This window comes from Camellia sinensis, chromosome 10, assembly GCF_055761805.1.
Source record: "Camellia sinensis isolate YWXY chromosome 10, ASM5576180v1, whole genome shotgun sequence".
NCBI lineage: Eukaryota > Viridiplantae > Streptophyta > Magnoliopsida > Ericales > Theaceae > Camellia > Camellia sinensis.
In genome coordinates, this window is record NC_138970.1 from 129,134,000 (window position 1) to 129,152,497 (window position 18,498).

General features: G+C 37.8%; 1 protein-coding gene across 1 annotated transcript in view; it reads right to left on the minus strand.

Moving 5' to 3' along the window:
* Nucleotides 1–294: 294 nt before the first annotated feature.
* The window catches only part of LOC114315987 (DEAD-box ATP-dependent RNA helicase 46), a 34,275-nt gene continuing 16,071 nt past the window's right edge, over nucleotides 295–18,498 (minus strand). Inside the window, exon 6 of the transcript XR_014342586.1 lies at nucleotides 295–681. The gene's annotated coding sequence lies outside the window, so the exon portion shown is untranslated. The remainder of the gene's footprint in view (nucleotides 682–18,498) is intronic.

Consider the following 18,498-nt stretch of genomic DNA (forward strand, 5'->3'; position numbering starts at 1 on the left):
GTCAAAGGATGTCGTGTTTTTAGTGACTAAAATATTTAGTCGGCAATTAAACTTCCCTCATTCTGATTTGTTTTAGCTACTATGTGGTTTGGTCACAAAAAGCCATATGGTTATTTTTTGCTACTAAATTATTGGTCGCCAAAACATTTACTTGCATTTTTTGCTACCAACATATTTAGTCACCAAATACTATATTAGTTTTTTATTTTATTTTTAATTTCTGAACCACCTATATCCATTATTAGTGTAACATGTACCCTGTATAAACAATATAATCCATCAATACTGAATATATTATCAACCATTCAACAACGTGCACACATTTCACTTCCAACCATCCAAAATATTTATATTCAATGTCCAATTCTAAATGTAATACAAATTCAATACAAACCAAGTATAATTCAACCCCAATAATTTAATTCCATACATAATAGAGGATTAATCAAATTTAATATCCAAAAGGAAATCTATACCACACCAAAAATTTATTCTGTACCGCCCCAAAAACTAATTTGTACCACGTCCAATGCTAATTTCTATCGGGCCAAATTTTGGATATTTACCACGCCAAAAAACTAATTTATATAAACCATTATATATACGGACGGAGATCTAAAAATAATGCCCTTCCGTACTTGTCAAAAAAAGTCATATCCACATTTGTACATCAAAAACCATCTGCAAAAAAATAAAAAATAATCATTAGTATTGACTAAATATTGGCCAATTTAAAATTATAAAAAAAAACATATAAAACTCGAAATTAAGTAATCTTTTCAAATTAATCATTAGTTTTGCATACTCGAATATATATGAAATAAAATTTTTGATATTCAATCTGAGTATATACAACATATGAATCTAGTTGCTCTATTTGATGTTGCTAATAAATTAAGTCCAAATACTGTAACGCCCTCAAAATAACAACATTAACCCATCAGATAAAACATGCATTTACATACAAACCAACCACATTCTTTTATTCATTATAGTTCCATATACATATGTATTACATGTTAACATCAAAACAAAATGCCCTACGGGCTTACAGCTTTCCAAGTTAACACTTGGTTACAACAAAAAGGGTACTAACTCGTTTACACATTAAGCCCTTGGCTTGAAGTTACATGTAATACATCAAAAGTTAAGCGACAAAAAATATGTCCGCCTCTAGCCTCCCAGCTATGTCCTTGGAGGTGGCATGCTTCCTGCACCTGAAAATGATATTCCCATATAGGGTGAGCCACAGCCCAGTAGAAATACACTAAACCAACCATGAACAATGACTAAAATATTAGCAATTGATAGATGACCAACACTGATACAATCACATAAATCACATATTTATGTCTTACGACTTATGAGTCCAAGTTTCCTTTCATTTTCCCTTTTTCAACAGATAAGCATGCTAGCTCTATCATCATTTCCACAGATATGTATAAAAACTATATCCCACATTCAGATAAGCATATAAGCTGTATCCACACATCACAAAGATAAGCATATAAGCTCTATCTTTACTTCCAGACAAGCCTAAGAGCTTTATCTACGGAGTTCATCCCCTATCTTCTCCCAACACTATCCGGTTTAGAGATACATCCCCTATCTTCCCCTAAACTGCGGAGTACATCTCCTATCTCCTCCTCTACACATAACGTATATAAACACATTGGTTCTATATACAATTACCCAATACATACAGTTAATGTATTCTATCAACCGTCAAGTTCCATGACACATTTCATTGATTAGTTTCCGTTTGCCTAATCATCATGCATTGTCTACAACAATCACGACTATCCTCCACCGATAGCCCAAAGCAGTTATTTCTAAATCAGAAAATAAATGCACAATGGATATTCAATCAACATTTCATTTCCTCATTTCTCACAATTAATTATCTCAATTAATTAAACAATGTAATTAGGTCAATTCCCATAATTAACATTTCAACCCTTAGGTTCCATTTTCATCAATGATTCATCATTTATATCATTTCTCTATTCCAAACATGCATCTAGGTTTATTATAAATAAAACCCCAACTTTTGTAAAATTACACAAAAGCCCCAAACTTTCACAAAATTACCAAACCAACCCCAACATCTCAAAATACCAAAATTTAAAGACAAAATTCATAGAGAGGAGTAGGATATCCCTACCTCGAAGTTTGGGCCAAAAAGGAGATGAAGACTCGAAGACCAACGTGCTCCAAATCCAAACTTTTTCAGATTAAAACAAAGCTCTCAATGTCCTCTATCTTTTTAACAAAAGCCCTAGGCTAGATTCACACTCTAGGGAGATCAAATCTTAGAGAGAATATAAGTGTAGAGAGAGAGAGTCTCGGATTTAGGTTTTGGATCAAAAAGAAAGTGAAAAAGTGATGTTTAAAATCGCTACTGTCCGCTGATATAAAACACGCTCGCTCGAGCGAAGCCTTGGTCGCTCGAGCGACCAGACACAGAAACTCTCGCTCGAGCCAAGAAACTCTTGCTCGAGCCAAAAACTCAAAAGTGCGCTCGAGCGAAGGAATGCTCGCTCGAACCAACAACTCGAACCCTCAGGTCTGCAACCACAAGCACGCTCGAGCGACGGACCACTCGCTCGAGCGAAGAACAAACCAGACCGCTCGAGCCAAGAAGAGCTCGCTCGAGCCAAGAAACACAACTCTCAGGTCCAGAACCAGACGCAACACTCGCTCGAGCGAAGCCACCCTGGCTCGACCCACCAGACACAAACCTCACTCTCGCTCGAGCGACAAAATCCTCGCTCGAGCGAAGGTCCAAAAATCTGGGCAGCAACACTAGGCTCCCAAACACAACCAACCTGTAACAAACCTGCCCAACACATCCCATAACTCAATAGACAAAGAAAAGAGGATGCAAACAAGATAATAAACAACTACCAACATCCACGGACACATGTCCGGATCACTGTACAACAAGGGTAAACCCGGGATCGCTATAAATACTAACCAAGATCACATGAATGCACCATACATATGCTACTATTGTTTTCCATATATAAAAAGCACTCAGTACCCAATTTACTAAGTGTGTGTGTGTGTGTGTGTGTGTGTTTCAAGAGATGAAGAAGACCACTAACCTCTTTTTTATTTTTTTATTCACTTAGTTGATGAGTAGAACTCATACATTAGTTAATTATAATTAATTATTTATTTTCTTTTTATATTATTTCCTACACTAATTTACATGCAATTATTTCTAATTAAAATATATCTCATCATCTCATAATCTCAATTGCACTATATTAAATTATACTAATGTGAATTAGGCTCTAATTCCTATCCAATTATTTAATTCTAACTTGTTAAAATTAGCGAATCAGACAGGTTTAATTTTCATTCTAACCTATCTGTTCAAACAATACAAGTCAATAAATCTCATAACAAATAAGTGAAGCATCTTAGCATCACCTCAAGTAAGGCTTTTAACAGAGTTAACTAGAGGAAACTGCATATCACTTGAAAGCATTTCCATAACCTAGTTTCAGTAGTGATATCTTTCTGCCTTTTTACACAGTGAAGAGCATATGGAGAAAGTCAAAGAAGATCTTGAGATTATGAGAAACTGACTACACATCAGAACCCATGATGTGAAAACAAGTATGGCCCTAAAATACAAGAGAATAAAATATAAAAAGATTTTATTGACGCCATAAATACACTCGATTATAATATATCACGAGCATTTAAGTGTGAACACTGAAGATAACCCATGATTGAAGCCCAACCATACATCACCTGTTAAGATTACATTATAGAAATAAATTCATACCACTCTGCAAGGTTTCAACAAGAAAGAGGTTCAAAATTTTAAATGAAACATTTATACCACAGTCAAGGGGTATGCATAAATTTAAAGCCAGAACTCCATACTGGATATCAATGGAAATCATTAAATTTAATGGTTCAATTTGTAACAAAATAGCATATAAACCAAAAAAAAAAATGCCAAAGAAGGAAAAAAGCAAAATAGAGTATAGTAACAAACATCATTTCAAAGAATATTATGAGAAGAAAAATAAAGATATGAAAACATTTTCTAAAAAATGTTGGCATGAGCAATATGTTACTTCTGCTATAGCAAGTGCACTGGCATAAGTTTGTGCACCAAATCAGCCAATGCAACGAAGGCGGAGCAACCACTTTTATTTGTCAAAGCAATGAGATCTAGAGCACAAGACAAACATGCACAGAAGACAGTTTATTAAATGAAGAAATATGTTCGAACATAGAAAATATTGAGCTGAAGTCACAGGTGTTGGAGCCACTCCAATTGCAAGCCTTTGGTAGCCAAGGATTGTTGCAAAACAAACTTTCAGAAGTGAACTATTCAATTCCTTACCAAACGGTCCAAGACTTTTGATCACAAGTTCTTAGTTTTATTATCATTTAAAAATTAAAAAAACCACATTTTGGATATGGTACTTTTGATCACTCTGATTTTACTCATACTAATCAATGGCTGGAAATTTCCCTTAACTAGTTCTAACAGTTGAGAGTATTTTTGGATATGGTACCCAAAAAACCACATTTTTTTTGTGTCACGGTAAAACCCACATATATAATTTCTCTTAAATTTTCTATGTATAAAACCCACATGCATTGCCATCTCCTTTACTAATTTGAAGATCAAACAAATCAACAATTATAAGGCAGTCCAAACAACTAAGAACTGGCCAATCCACAATCAAAGCAATAAAATGAAATTAAAACCAACCAGTTGCTCTAGAGAATACTAGTAATTGCTAGCTTTGGAGTGCTGATTGAAAGCAATATCCCATGAATCTTTAAATTGTGGGGATGGGAATGAATCTAACTCCTCTAAGGAAAAAGTTGACGCATCCAAACCTTGTGCCAAAGTTAAAGGCAATTACTTTCCCAATATCACACCAACATTTACCAAACAACAAATCCAATACTCTGTTTTTTACATTTATTCATAAAATATATGTGATTGAATGTAGATTGGCTTAGTCCCCAGCCAATAAATATTTCTTAATTTCTGAAAAGCTAAAAAATGGAAATTTTCTAAAAAGGTCCTAGAAAATTATTTTTCGTATATTCACAACCACTAAACTTCCTAAACTTCTGTAGGATACAAAAAGTGAAACCTCAAGTATCAAATCCCATGTTCACATGAAAATACTATGCTGCAATTATCCTGTTCTTAGCTAAATAATAAAGCAGCAATTCAGGTTCGAAATTGGAAATTTCGAAGTAGTTACTTCTTGCCTTCCCTATACCTATGTGTGATACAAAATTGACAGGTTTCCTCGTAATTGCCCAAAAAAAAATCCACAACAGTGAGAAAAGGATCATCCATGACCTTCAAACCATGCAACTCCTAGGACTAGGATGTCCAACAACCTAGTGTATTTCTTGTTCACAAAATAATAAAGCGGTTTTGAATGATACAAATTCAACACTTAATTGAACAATAGAAAGAAAGGGTATAAAAAAAAAATTTATAACTATTTCATTGCGTGAACAAAGAAACTAAAATCCCATTCAAACCACTTAGTGTTAGAGTGACTGATTTTTCCCTATTTTCCCATCACTTTCTCACCAGCCAGACAGAGGATTAAGAGAAAAAACAAGAGGGGGGAAGAATTGACAAACCCTAAATTACAGGCCAGCGATGGCCAGCTGAAGCAGGTGGTGGCCGGCGGCTCCCTCGTGAAGTCTTCGCCTTCCATTATGCCATAATTGAAGAGCCAATTGGAGTTGTCAGTAGAATCGATTTCCATTGAATTTTCGGGGAAAATGTGAGTACTGAGCTCTGTTTGGAGGAAAAGAAAAGAAAACAAAAGGGAGAGTTGTTGGGGTTAAGAAAAGAAAACCCACATATATAAAACCCACATATATAATTTCTCAAATTAGTGAAGGAGATGGCAATGCATTATCGGATCCCTGAATCTGGCGGTGGACGGAGGGAGAGGAGTTGCCGGAAGAGCTGCTAGGAGGAGGAGAGAGAAAGAGGGGGAGGAACATGGTGTGGCGGTTGCTGCCGCCGTGGGGTGGTCGGAGGACGATGGTGCTTGCTTCGCCGGAGGAAACGACCTCGGCCACGAGAAATAGGATCAAGACGACAGTGGTGGTGGCTACCTGTGGCCGTGGCCGCGCCATTGGTGGGTGGAATTGGAGGTCAATGAGAGAAGTGAGAAGACGGTGGGTCTCTCTTCTCGCTAGAGAGACAGGAGAAAGGGGAATTGATTTACCCACGGTTTGGGTTGAAAACAAAATAGATATATAATTAATATTCATTCGTGACTAAAATTTTCAATCGCTAATTATTTTTAATCCATCTAAAATTTGAAATCTCCCTCCACATGTTTTAGGTTTTTGGCAACTAAAATATTATTTTGTCGCTATAAATATACTTTTGGCGACCAAACTTTGGTTGCCAAAGATAAAAACTATTTTTTTCTTTTCATTCGGCTACTAAACAATTTTAGTAGCTAAAACTAACTATACGGCGACAAAAATATTCTTTTGTCACTAAAAATATACTTTTGGTGACCACATATTTTGGTCGACAAAGATTAAAAATAATTTTTTTCTTTTCATTCAGCCACTAAACAATTTTAGTAGCTAAAACTAGCTCTACGGCTACAAAAAAAAAAAAATTTAGTCGCCAATTGTGATATTTTTAGCTACTAAAATTTTTTATAGTCACCAATTGTAATATTTTTAGCTACTAAATTTTTTTTAGTCGCCAATAATCAATATTCCCCAACTAAAAAAAATTAGTAGCTAAATATTTGACTTTTGCCGACTAATATTATTTTTGGTAGCCAATTCCGTAACTTTTGGCGACTAAATTTTTTTTAGTCACCAAAAATGGTTGCCAAAAATGTATTTTTTTGTAGTGTGTACATGCACTAACACATACATAAGTCTTTGATTCATTATTCAAAACTTTGAAAGTAGAATAAATTTCATAATTATTTGATTCATCAATTTTTTTTCAATCAGGAAGAAAATCATTATTATAAAACCAGTAAAAGATAAGTTTTTTTTTTAAATATTTCAAAAAAAAAAAAACTAATTAGAGAATTGACCCACTTTTCAAACTATTTAAGAAACTAACCTACTTTTTGAAATTGCATTTTCAAAATGCGATTTTGAAATTGAAATTGCATCTTGAACATGCAATTTCACCTTAAAATCGCAAGTTGAAAATGATGACGTGGTGAAATTGCATGTTGAGAATGCGATTTCAATGTTAACATGCAATTTCAAGGTGAAATTGTATGTTAAAAATGCAATTTCAATTTCAAAATCGCATTTTCAAAATGCGATTTCAAAAATAAGTTAGTTTCCCAAATAGTTTGAAAAGCGGGTCAATTCACTAAATAGTTTCTTTTTATGGATTATTTGAAAAAAAAAAAAACTCAGTAAAAGATTGGATATCTAATATAACAATATCACAAGATCTTAAAAAGAGATAAATAACCTCCATAGAAGGAAGAATCCAGAGGGCCTCTCAAGGGAGGAAAGCAAACATCCACACAGGAAGGATTATTATCAACAAGCTAAAAATTAAGAAAACTAAATAGAAAAGAAAAAAAAACAAACAAACAAACATATCCAAGTAGCCAACAAAGTTATCCAAAACTCCACTATTATATAACCTTCAACTTGAAATCTAAAAACTCCACCTCCACTGATCAGTATAGAACATTGATTCATGATTTAAAATTTTAAAAGTAGGGTAAATTATAATTGCATTGTGAGATTTATGAAAAATATATTTCACTCCATTCTCCATCCTTTAGTCTACTAGTAGGTCAATTAATGAAAAATGTGATATTATTATTGAACCTAAATCACCAGTTAAATTTTCTTGGATTGGTTTGATAACAAAAGTTTGTTGTAGGGCTCATAGACCTACAGTCCTTTTTGATAATATATATATATATATATATGAGTACTTTCAATATTTTTACTTCGAGACTTTTTTTAGAAACAGGTTATTTTAGGCTTTTTACGAAAAGATATGCAAAAAAATATAGTGTGACAATTTATAATAATTTTTGGACTAAAATTTCATATTGTCAAACGAGTTTTAAACTAGGAGAAAGAGTTCTCTTAGAGTCGGTGCATTTAAAAATGTAAAATAAAAGTGTTCCTAGCACAATTATTTTAATAAATTAGGTTAGAAATACCTAATCTCATCCCAAGCCACATGCAAACAAGATTCTCTATGAAACCAAACCAAAGTTCCACGGTCCATTTCAGAAAAAAGGATCACTTTTCTTTCTTCTTCTTTTCTTATGCTATGAAAATATTAGCGAATCTAGGTAAGAATGAAAAGAAAATATTAGACTAGACTTTCGAGGAAACCAAACAAATGAGTTTGCATAAAAGAATTTTGGTCACCTTCGACGAAATGTATGCAACAAAATACCTTATCCCATCTACTCTTGGAATGATTCTTGAAATTATTAATTTTTATTCAATGACACATATACTCAACAGTCTAGTATTTTTCCACTCACTCAAAGCCCTTGCTCAAGTTAACACCAATTGAGGGCCCAAAAAAGAGAATTTCATAAGTCACAAAAATTAAAGGCATGCAATGAATTTCCTAGGAAGTGGAAAATGAACCCCCTAAAAGTACCTCCATTTTTGTGCTTGCAACGCAAGAATACAGGCACACATTTATCTCTCTCTTTCCATTTTTTACATTGGGTAATACTATATAAATATTTATTGAAAAATACATACAAAAAATTTATATAAAATGACATGATTGTATTATGAGATTATCACTTCAAAGCAACGAACTCACCAAATGATTGTCATTGCAAAAATATCACCATTGCATTATTTTGTATGAATTTTTTGTAAGAATAATTTTTTTGCTATAAAATATGTTGGGAATAAGAATACTTGAACCTCTATCTCATTCGACCCAAAAGGATGGACACACATTTTTCTCCATCCATCTTTTGAGGAAATAGGCAAGAAATGCCTAACTTAGTTTATGTCACTCAAATTTTTCAATATTTTAACTAGTGGAGAATGTTTCAGAATCACATTCTTATTCCTTCAAGAATTTTTTATTATCCAAATATATAGTGTAGATTAAAATTTTGTTTGTTTGTTTGATTAGATTGATAAATATGATAGAAAATGAAAGACATTTTGTAGACACCCCATTTCTGACGGCCCTTAAGACTTGGGCGCTACTGATTGATCACTCAATGATGAATGTGTACACCTGCCGAATGTTTGACTTCTTCAGCAGGAAACCTCAGTTCTGATCCTTCAAACCTTGTGCCTTGTTTTGGACCAAAATAGTGGTTTTTCAGGCCTGTGCCTCCAGTGACCTGCCGTCCACTAGTGCAAAAACTCAGATATTTTCTGCCAACTGTCCCCCCATGTGCATGCACTATTCCAGTTGTATGTATACAGATATTTTCGAGATAGGCACATGGTTTTCTATATATAGAGGACCTCCCCTCTTGCTTTCAAGGTTGGAAAAATTTAGGAGTGAAAATATTTTTGAAAAAGCAAAATTCTCTCTCTACAATTCTCTCTCTCTCTCTTATGCAGCTTACACAGTCTTTGCTTGAACACTCTATACCAAACCTAGAGATTGCTGAGGTGATTTGAGCTTGAATTTTAGCTCTTGAGGCACTTGAGAGTGTGAAATTGGTGGTTTGTGACTCAAGAATTCATTCCTCTTCAAGAGGTATACCTTCTAGTGCTTTTGTACCATCTCTACAATACTTGTTTTCTATCATTTTCTACTGTTTTTTAAGCTATTTATTACCTATATTTTTGGGTTAAAACTTGTAATTTAAGGCTATTAAAGGTAGAGAGGTTGATAGCCCTTCTTTGAACCTTGTTTCTAAGGCCTTTGCCCTTATGTTTTCCACCTTCTCATCATTTTTTTTTTTTTTTTTTGAGCTTTTTACCATTGATTTTCAGAGATTTCTCAGAGGCAAAAATCATGTTTTTCAGTCCCAAAAGTGAAGGGTTAGCCTCCCCTCTTTGTGCTTGTGTGCTAGTATTGATTTCTCAACATTTTAGTTTATTGTTTTAGCTATTTTTATCTTCATTCCAGCACTTTTTTTTTTGGACCGTTTTAGGACTATTTTAGTTGTTGATTGCATTTAAGCTTTGTATAGCATGCTTGTAGTGTAATGGTCCTCATAGGTTTGGTTGCTTAGGCCTTAGCCACCAACCTATTTGAGTTGATAGTGTTTATTTCTTGCTTTTCATACTTGTATTCATATCTAATCACATCTGCAACCTTCCTCCTTTCTTGGCTTTTCTTTATTTTGAAGGTTGTTTCAAACTACTTGTTTGTTTAAGTTTGAGACAGAGGTTGTTGCGCTTAATGGTTTAATCTCTTTGGGGATTCATTACCAACGGCATGACATCTCTCTCATGCCTAAAACAACCCTTTATTTGACACTTATTTCCATTAGATGACTTAATCTTCATTTTTTGACTCAATGAACTAATGAATGGATGATAATTAAAATGAAGTAATAAAATTGGGACTAAAAGTGATGCAAGATAATAAAAGGTTTTGTGTTCAATCGGATGTTAATTGAACATATGGAAACTTGGGTCATTTCATATTTGTTAGTGATGAAATGGTTCACGTTTCCAAAGTTAACCACTTCCCTTGATCAATCCATGATAGGGAGAAGGTTTTGTTGGTCTTTTTGTCATGCATTCATTGAAATTACGTCCCTTGATTCATAAGTCATCATGCAATGAAGTTGCGTCGATTGATGATTTGCGAATCGAGCTTACTCCTCCTTTGACCTGTTTACTGTTAAGGAAAGACAGGGTGGACAAACATCCCTTGAGAAGACTCTAATTTGTGCTCTGTTTATCCTCTGTTGCTGCAGAAGAGAACCAAAATCAGTGGCCGGTAGGCCACTTTTTCTGGACGGCAACCCACTATTAGTGGCCTACTTCTGGGTTGCCGGCCACTTTTTCAAGACAAGCAGTGTCTTTTTTCCAGCAGAGCAGAGCAGAGGCTGAGGTGGAAAACAGAGCAATTTTTCAACTGTGCAATAGGGGTATTTTGGCAACAAAATGGTAGGCTTTTTTCGAGTGGAAATCCGCGTGCATGCATAAGCATTCCTCACTTCCCGAGGCTGATTAGTTAGAGTAGTTAGTTAATTATTTCTTTGGTTGTATTCGTGTTATTAATTTGTAATTAATTAATTAGTGTAATTAATTAGTTAGTTCCAAATTTGTAATAATTAGCCGGAATAGTTAATTAATTGTAGTGTTGTAATAATTAGCTAGTATAGCTAATTTATTTTATTTGAGTTTGTAATAGTTAGTTAATTAGGTAATTAGCTTAGCTAGTTCATTCATTCGGACCCTCTTATGCGAGGGCCAAGCTTGTAATAATGTGTATGTCTTCCAACCCTACGTCTTTCTCCCTTTTATTTACTTGCTTATAATGGGTAGTTTAGAGCATCAAGTTTCTTTTAGCATTTTCCATGTTTGCATCCATTTGTATTGCATGCATAGAAGCTCGGTTCATTATTCTAACAATACATTATCGTTTAAATACTTCTTTGAAAAGGTGCTTAAACCATATGCTATCAAATTGACTCGCATGACATAATTAGTAGCTGAGCCTATTAATTACATCGTGTATGTATTGCATTAGCCATGTTGCATTAGTTAGGAGCATGCATCTTTTTTGACTCTTTTGTTTCTTTTGGCTCGCTTCGGAATATTAGGTGAGCATTTTTGCTTTAGCATCTCGCATTTGTGTAATTGTTGCCATGTCTAGAATGCGTACTATGAGGTTAAGTGCTTAATTGATATATCTTCTTGAATGCTTGTGGATGAAGGCTAATTGCTTGAATTAGAATAATTTAAATAATGTACATATCGGATCGTTTTTTCAAGTGGTACATATTCAAACAATTTTCAAAAGCAAACATAAATCAAAGTGTTCCAATTTTTGCAAATTAGTCTTTACTTGTGTGCAGTAATGTTAGTCTAATAAACCGGAACAAGAGCATATAATGTAAATAAGATTCACATCATGATTAATAGATACCGATCTTTGATCGAGAGAGTGGGGTGCTCAATTCATAACCTCCCCCTCTTGTACCTAAGTTCTCAAACCGAGACAATTTTGGTGATGATGGACACATGGCCTTTGGCACAAGTCATGGATTTCCTAAATTTTCCAAAAATATTTAGGTGGCGATTCTATATCTGGCAAAGCAGTCCATTTTCGACATTTTTATTCAAAATCGATTTTTCAAAAGATTTGCTGGTGTTCATCTATTTTACATTGCACTTGTGAGATCAAATTTAGAACCGTGGAAGTCCAAACTGTAGGGCTATCGTATCCCAAAAGAGCATAAAAAGTCGAGCTACACATATTTATGTTCTTAATTAAATGCATTTGGTTACGATAGAAATTTTATGAGAGATTGTATGAAAATTGGGAAGTCCAATAAGAGCTCACTACTTTGACGTTAACATACGGATTTGAATTATTTAATTTCTTATTCTTTTTACCACTCATGTCAAACAAACGCATTTAAATTTGTATATTTTATTTTTTATAAATATTTTTCACACTTTTTTCATGCGCTCAAGTCTTATATTAGAAAAAAGAAAGAACACCAAGGAAAGAATTCCTGGTGTCCTGACTTAAATTGTTTAAATTTTGAAATGGCTTTTTTGCCTACCATATTAGGCTTTAACATTTATTGATTTGAACAACTATCTCAAATTACACGACACGAGTAAAAATTAGAAATTTTAAAAACTAAATAATTGAAATTGATAATTTAGGGATAATTATAATTTTTTTAAAAAAATTAATGGATAAAAATGAAATTGACCCTAAAATTAAGTCACTTTCAAGGAAATTGATTTACGAATACCTAATTTTAGCTGAGGAGGTAGAGAAGACATTTCACAAAATCAAATACGTCTTGTGGGGATATATTTTTGAGTACCAACACGTGGCAAGGTGACGTCAACGTGTCAGCCGAGGTGCCACGTGTCCTGGTCGTTATGCCGAGGTCATCTCAGTTAGGCCGAGGTTATCTCCGAAGATATCGAAATCCGAGATAAGCGGATAAGAGATAAGGGACAAGAGTCCTAGAATAAAAAAGAGACTTAGCCCAGATAAGGATAAAACTCTTAGAGAGTTTATCTTTATCTCTTAAGGAGTCCAAAGTAAGTACTGAAGAGGAATCCATAGAAGTCAGGCTTCTATTGGGATTAGGATTGAGGTAACTATAAAAGAGAGGCACTCCTATGGGTCTAAGGTACGCAATTTATATTCTGTGTAGTGTGTTAAGCAGTTTTGATTATCTTTGAGAGATATACTGACTTGATCGTTGGAGTGCCCCCGGGTGGACGAACCACCGCCGGAATCTTCTCTTTCTGTTACAGGTTAGCCAGGTGTCATCTATTCTGCCAGTGTTCTCCAGCTGAATACTGAGTTGGGCAGTGTGATCGGAAAATTACTCACACAATTTGGCGTCGTCTGTGGGAAAGAAAGTAGAATAGATGGCCAGTAACGGACAGAAGGAAAAGATTGGGGACAACACTCATGCTAGGAGTGGGAGACCTATTGACCTTGATATCACAAGAGACGAATGCAACGCAGAAACTCGTGACCAGAATCACGGAGTGAAAGACGTCGGCCAAACTGGCGACACACCAAAGAAACCAGATCGAAGTGGATACTACAACGAGGACGACCTCCAGGTTTGGAAGGATAGGTGCCTACGGAGGGACGAAGAGGTAAAAGAGATAGCAAACAAATTGACAGACCTACAGTCGATCGTCAATTTCATGATGCAAAATAATGTCATGCAGCCACCATTCCCGCTGCAGGACACGCCGATCCCAGTGGCCAATACCCAAAAGGGAGGGCAGAAAACAATCCTCGTAGCCCCTCAGCATAACGAGAGCGAAAGATACTCTCACTGACCTTCCAGGGAAGTCGGACGAAAAGAGTCAAGAAGAGAAGAATCACGAAGGACGCACCGCACAAAGGAGGCAGACCCCAAAGGACATCGGCATGTTCAGGGGCAGACACTGTGCTTCGACACAACTCATGGAGAGAGGTCAAAAAGAACTTACCACGAAACTGAAAGTAGCGCACCAAAAAGACTGAAAGCAAGAGATAGCCGAGCTCCTTGACCGAGCAAAGAAGACTTAAGAGATTACCTCAAGAGGAAGCAACAGAATGCCTACGCCGAGGTAACCTCCCCAGATAAGCCGAAGACACCATTCTCGGTGGAACTAGACAGGTTTGAGGCACCGAAGAGATTCAGTATGCCGAGATTTCAAATATACGATGGTAAGTCAGACCCCAACTTCCACGTTGGACTATATTTGAACTCAATGGCATTATATAGTGGGAACGAGCCGTTGCTCTGCAAAGTGTTCCCCTCATCCTTCGGGGAGATTGCATCAGATTGGTTCCACAAACTACCAAAGGGAAGCGTGAAGACTTGAGAAGGCCTGGCCGAGATGTTTGTGGCCAAGTTCGTGACAAACAAGCTGCAGCCATTAAGGGTGGACGCATTGATGGCTCTGAAGATCAGCAAGGATGAAGGCCTTAGGGCCTATGCAAAAAGATACTATGAAGTGTTCAATCGAATACCCGAATGAAATCAAGAGGTGGCAGTCATATCTTTCAAGAACGGCTTGAAAGACAACTGTCCACTACGAAAGTCTTTGGCAAGAATCGAGAAGTATGCCAAAGCCGAAGAAGACACGTCGGGGCTAAAGAGATAAAATAAGAGAAAGGAAACGGCTCGCCGAAACGAGGCCGAGGTAACAATGGATCGAGCAAATAAGAAGCAGAACTGAAGGCCACACAGACAGTAACAACTGTGTTCTGAATCCCGATTTACAAAGTCCTGGATCAAATTCGGAACCAGCCCTATTTTAGAACGCCAGAGAGGACTCCAGGAGAGTTCATGGGAAGAAACATTGGCAGACATTGTGCCTATCACAATGAAGATGGGCATATAACTCAGGGTTGTAAAGCCCTGAAAACACATTTGGAAGACCTGGTGAGACAAGGACATCTGAGAGACCTTGCTGATGAGACCAGGACAAAGGAAGAACGGGCAAGGTTGCCTCAGGCGCCAGCAGCCCCACCTCTCCCAACACAGCAGCCGCAGGCAGTAGGACCTCGGGTAATCAACGTAATCCACTCGAAGGTTAACGAAAACGAAATTCGATGAGAGACCCAGAAGGTAAAACACCTACAACATGTCTACCAAGTCGGGGAGAAAAGACGTCAGGCAGAAGAGTGCCAGGGACCAATGATAACCTTTACTGAAGCCGACGTAGGGATGGTCCAACATCCGCATAATGATGCCTTGGTAGTATCTCTCTAGGTTGGGGAGTGCCAAGTGAAATGCATCCTGATTGACCAAGGCAGCTCCTGTGACATCATGTACGTCCGATGCTACAAGGAGCTCAGCCTTCACCCAGATGATATGGAACAATCCAATGGCCCAATGGTTGGGTTCAATGGAACGCCGACATGGCCACTGGGAACAGTAAGCTTAGAGGTGCAAGCTGGCACCAGGAAGATCAAGACAGAATTCACCATCATCGACACACCCTCCCCTTACAACATCATCTTGGGAAGGCCATGGTTGCATGCAATGGGAGCAGTTCCCTCAACATTGCATTAACTATTGCGATTCCCAACAGAGCATGGGATAGAGGAAGTCAGAGGCGATCAGCTGCAGGTGAAGAATTGCTCCATGACAGCAATGAAATCTATCTGCAGCATACAAGAGCCAGAAACGATAGAAATTGAAGATGAGGACGTGGAAGTCCTAGAAGACGTCGGCAAGGAGCCGGCCGAGAAGAGCGAAGAGGCACTGAAGAAAATCCTCGTCCAGGATAGGGATGAAGAACGCTTCTTCCTTCTCGACTCGGGCTTAGCCGAAAAAGAGGAAAAAGAATTGGAAGCTTTTTTGAGAACAAATATTGAGGTGTTCGCTTGGATACCTTACGAAATGCCTGGCATTGACCCTGAGGTCACTTGCCACAAACTAAATGTTAACAGGTCGGCCAAACCTGTAATTCAACGAGCCAGAAGACCGACGTTGATGCGCGTCGAAGCAGTAGAGGAAGAAGTAGACAGACTTCTGGAGGCTAGGGCCATTAGAGAAGTACACTACCCGACATGGCTATCCAATACAGTGGTGGTAAAGAAGAACGGTAAATGGAGGGTCTGCATAGACTTCACCAGCCTCAACAAAGCCTGTCCCAAAAACAGCTTTCCTCTACCCAAGATTGACCAGCTAGTAGATGCCACTTCAGGGCATGGAAGAATGAGCTTCCTAGACGTCTACAGGAGGTACCACCAGATAGCCATGTACCCCCCAGACAAAGAGAAGACCGCGTTCATCACCCCAAAAGGACTGTACTGTTACAGAGTAATGCCTTTCGGGTTGAAAAACGCAGGAGCAACTTATCAAAGGCTGGTAACCAAAATGTTCAAACACCTGATTGGCCGAACAGTAGAAGTCTACATCGATGACATGGTCGTTAAGACCAAGGAGCCTGAGGGTCATCTTGCCGATCTAAAAACAGTCTTTGAAATCCTTAAAGCATATCGGCTCCGACTCAATGCATCGAAGTGTGCATTTGGAGTTAGATCTGGTAAGTTTTTAGGATACCAGGTGACTAGAAGGGGCATCGAGGCCAGCCCAGATCAAATCAAGGGCATCCTGGAGTTGAAGAGCCCGATGTCGGCAAAATGGATACAGATGCTAACTGGAAGGGCCGCAGCCCTGAACAGATTCATCAGCAGAAGCTCAGATAAGTGCAGGCCTTTCTTCAACTTGGTGAAGAAAGCCACAGATTTCCTACGGACGGAAGAATGCGAAGCCGCTTTGGCCGACCTGAAGAAGTACTTGACCACAGCTCCAGTTCTTTCAAATCCAGAACCTGGGGAGGAGCTGTTCCTGTACTTAGCCATTTCAGAACATGCGATAAGTGCAATACTAATCCGAGAAGAAAAAGGGGAGCAAAGGGCTGTTTACTATGTAAGCAAAACCCTAACCGACGTAGAAATGAGGTATCTACCCTTAGAGAAATTGGCACTAGCTTTAGTAATGGCTTCAAAGAAGTTGAACCATTACTTCCAGGCCCATAAAATTGTGATACTAACAGAGCACCCCTTGAAGTCCTTACTGCGACAAGGAGACCTGACAGGAAGAATAGTCAAGTGGGCAGTCACCCTAGGCCAGTATGACCTGGAGTACAAGCCAAGGACAGCAATTAAAGGCCAGGTTTTGGCCGACTTTGTGGCAGAGTTCACGCCAGAATCCATCGAATATCGGGCTCCGTTGAGCCAGGATGAACGATGTCCAGACAAGCAAAGAGAAGCCCAAGCAAAGGCGAAAGAACAAAAGAAAGAAGAAAAACTCAGACCCTGCAGCATTTACATCGACGACTCCTTTCGACTGTTCGTTGATGGGAGTTCAAACTGACAGGGAGCAGGGGCAGGAGTAATATTGATATCCCCAGATGGGCAAGTACTAGAACAGTCAATTCGTTTGGGGTTCAAAGCCTCAAATAATGAAGCAAAGTATGAAGTACTCATTGCTGGACTGAAGTTGGCAGCAGCAATGCAAGCAGATGAGGTAATAGTTTTTTGTGATTCACAACTGATAGTTAACTAGACAACAGGCGAGTTTGCAGCCCGAGATGAACGAATGTCGGCCTACGCAAAGGAAGTCATCAGACTGTCAGCCTTGTTTTAGAACTGCCGACTACTTCAGCTAAGCTGAGATGATAACAGCCACGCCGATGCGTTGGCCAACCTAGCTAGTGCAGTACAACCTGGAAAAGCAAGGACAATAATGATTGACTTCCTGTCGGGCCTTAACATTAAACCAGTAACCACAGAGCATGAAGCAATGTGCGTAGACATGGGACCAAGCTAGATGGACGCAATTGTTGCGTTCCTAAAAGAAGGAAAGCTGCCAGATGACCGCAAGGAGGCACACAAGATCATATTGAAGTCAACAAAATTCAGTCTGACAGCAGAAAGACATCTCTACAGAAGGTCTTTCACTGGACCCCTTTTAAGGTGCGTACATCCTTTAGAAGTTGAAGATTTTTTATATGAAATTCATGAAGGAATTTGTGTAAGACACACCGGGGGCAGATCACTCGCCCATAGGGCCATTACCCAGGGATATTTGTGGCCTTACATGCAAAAAGATGCAAAAGCCTACGTGAAGAAATGTGAACAATGCCAAAGGTTTGCACCTTTGATACACCAGCCAGCTGTTGACCTGAACCCTGTATCCAGTCCTTAGCCATTTGCCCAATGGGGCATGGATCTCGTTGGGCAATTACCCCAAGCAACTGGACAAAAAAAGTACTTGCTGGTAACAACGGACTACTTCACAAAATGGATAGAAGCTGTACCTCTTGCCAAGATCCGAGATGTGGATGTGAAGA